This window comes from Crinia signifera, chromosome 9, assembly GCF_055691185.1.
Source record: "Crinia signifera chromosome 9, ASM5569118v1, whole genome shotgun sequence".
Lineage (NCBI taxonomy): Eukaryota > Metazoa > Chordata > Amphibia > Anura > Myobatrachidae > Crinia > Crinia signifera.
The window spans coordinates 38,590,326-38,593,904 of NC_139225.1; positions in this window are offsets into that span (position 1 = coordinate 38,590,326).

Below are 3,579 nucleotides of genomic sequence, written 5' to 3' on the forward strand. Positions count from 1 at the left end.
GGCTCCCACGATGGGCATCGTATACGGAAAAATCGCATCGCATCGAATGCGATCGCATGAGATCTGATGCGATGCGATGTAATTTTTCACTGAAATTATGGACATGAGTTGAAATCATGTAAAATGCACCCCAAATGTCATTTTTCGCACTGTACCACCCCCACTATCAACGCCAACCCGATGCGTGGCGAGCGCAGCGAGCCCGCGAGGGGTGATGGTACGCGTCCTACGACCTTTTCATACCCCCACTATCCACGTCGGCGTGGAGTTGAGAATAGAAAGTGTGGCGAGCCACCGAGCCCGAAGCGTGGCGAGCGGACGCGGATACCTGTGAAGCCCGCGAGGGGACACGGATACCTGTGAAGGTATCCGCGTGCGCTCGCCACGCTTTGGGCTCGGTGGCTCACTGCGCTCGCCACACTTTCTATTCTCAACTCCACGCCGACGTGGATAGTGGGGGTATGAAAAGGTCGTAGGACGCGTACCGCCGCCCCTCACAGGCTCGCTGTGCTCGCCAGGCTTCGGGTTGGCGTTGATAGTGGGGGTGGTACAGTGTGAAAAATGACATTTGAGGTGCATTTTACATGATTTCAACTCATGTCCATAATTTCAGTGAAAAATGACATTGCATCGCATCAGATCGCATGCGATCTCATGCAATCCCATGCGATCGCATACGATTTTTAACAAAAAATGCATAAAAACACGGTAAAATCGCATCGCATGCCATCGCATGCCACTACATATGGCATGCGATGGCATGCGATGGGAGCCGTGATTGTACACAAGTACCAGACTTTGCACTAAAATGGTTTCACAATGTATACATACTCCCTTTATTTTTTGCACTCTGGAAGTTCCTTTGTAGTGGTCAACGTCTGTAACTTTCTATCTGATGTGTTTTTAGTTTGTTTTAGTTTTTCGCTAATTCCATGATTGATACATTTACTGGACATGTAATGGACTGTTCTTCCCTTGGACTTCATGTTTCATCTTAAGGACAAACAAAAAATTGTAAGGACTTTGTAAATTCTACTATTATTGAGTTACGACTATATACTATCACTAATTGATGCTGATCAGAGCCAAAATAATAGCGATCCCATTTTCAGGACGGCACACATAATACATTTGAGACCTGGCGGGGTGGGGTGGGGGTGGGGGGCTGCTGAATTAAGTGTCAGAAGTGACTAGACATCTTTAGTTGTGAGTGTGGTAAGCTACAATCAGGATATCTATATACCTAAAGATACCTTTATATATCAGTCTTCACTATTGGGGTACGCTACCATGTATTCTATTACTTCTGGGTGGAGACAGCACGTGATTTGAAAAAAAAAAAAAGAAACCTTTATAGATATGACTTACTCAAGTCAATAGGTTAAACTCAATTGACTGACGTCTTTTTTCAACCTTAATTACTATGATACTATGTTACTATGTATGCAACCTCCAGCAAGTGCTGCCAGATCCTACCAGATCTGATTCATCTTATGTGCACCACTTGTGATCTCCATTGCGCACGGAACCAAGCATCGGAGGTTGGTCACATACGATTTGGACACTTTTTACCCGGCTTCTCGGCCTGATCCATCGGAATCAAATTGTATAACTGTATGGGCACCTTTACAGTTTGGGATTGAACACTGCAGGGATTTACACGTAGAATTAGAAAACACACTAAATCGCAATTTGATACATGTACCCTAGTCAGTGAGCATAATGAATTGGAATTATGAGTTTGAGCATGTAAGCAGTCAATTGCTCCTATTGGTGCTCATTAAAGGTTGTGTAAAATGTTATTGTGTATTTACTTCTACAAACCAACTGGCTGACAACTTCTATCATGGATTTCTTAAAGAAAATGTGAAATGTCAAGGCGCCCCCTGCAGGATGTTATCAGAAATGAGCAGGAAACTTCAAATGAAAGTAATTACTGAATTAAACAGTTGTTTGATACTAGGTCCATATGTAGTTAAAGCTTACCAGTATATTTGCCTTTGCAGAATAGATATTTTGGTACTCTTTACCTAGAAGGGCGCCCATCGCGGCCATCGCGGGCATTGCATGCACTAAAAAATCGGGTGCGATGCGACCGACGCGATGCCCGCGATTTTTCCATAGGAAACAATGTTAAATGGGCCACAGAGGCCAAATAGGCACCCTGAAGTGTGAAATGGCCCCCACAATTGTTAACGCCACCCCACGATCAACGTGAACCCGAAGCGTGGCGAGCGCAATGAGCCCGCGAGGGGCGGCGGTACGCGTCCTACGACCTTTTCATACCCCCACTATCCACGTCGGCGTGGAGTTGAGAATAGAAATTGTGGCGAGCGCAGCGAGCCACCGAGCCCGAAGTGTGGCGAGCGGACGCGGATACCTTCACAGGTATCCGCGTCCCCTCGCGGGCTTCACAGCTGTCCGCGTCCCCTCGTGGGGCTCGCTGCGCTCGCCACGCTTCGGGCTCGGTGGCTCGGTGGCTCGCTGCGCTCACCACACTTTCTATTCTCAACTCCACGCCGACGTGGATAGTGGGGGTATCAAAAGGTCGTATGACGCGTACCGCCGCTGCGCTCGCCACGCTTCGGGTTCACGTTGATCGTGGGGTGGCGTTAACAATTGTGGGGGCCATTTCACACTTCAGGGTGCCTATTTGGCCTCTGTGGGCCATTTAACATTGTTTCCTATGGAAAAATCGGGTCAATTGAGGCATTAAACAGGAAAATCGGGTCAATTGAGACATTTAACATTGTTCCCTATGGGAAATCGCGGGCATCGCGTCGGTCGCATCGCACCCGATTTTTTAGTGCATGCAATGCCCGCGATTTTTTACTAACGATGCCCACGATCAAAATCGTGGGCGCCGTTCTAGGTAAAGAGTACCGATATTTTGGTACTTGTGAGTTATCTGGGCGTCCGATTTTTTGATTGTATGCCTTAAGTTAAGGCATACAATCAGATGCGATGCGATGCGATATCGCATCGCATCGCATGCGATCATCGGATGCGATGACCCGATTTTTCCATAGGAATCAATGTTAAAATGATTCCTATGGAAAAAGGGGTCCTTTTCATACCCCTACTATCCAAGTGGGCATGGAGTTGGATATAAACCTGTGGCGAGCGTAGCGAGCCACCGAGCCCGAAGCGTGGCGAGCGAAGCGAGCCCCGCGAGGGGACGGTATTCCGTGTCCCCTCGCGGGGCTCGCTACGCTCGCCACGCTTCGGGCTCGGTGGCTCGCTACGCTCGCCACAGGTTTATATCCAACTCCATGCCCACTTGGATAGTAGGGGTATGAAAAGGACCCTTTTTCCCATTGAATTCCATGTTAAAATGGACTCAGTCCATTTTAACATTGATTCCTATGGAAAAATCGGGTCATCGCATCGCATCGCATCGCATCCGATGGTCGCATGCGATGCGATGCGATGTCCCGATCCGACCCGATTTACAAATCGGACGCCCGGATAACTCACAAGTACCGATATTTTTGCTATAAATTATGAACATCGCCATACCAATAAGGGATCTACTGTAAATGGAACAAAAACAAACAGGACATATGCCAAATAAGGAGG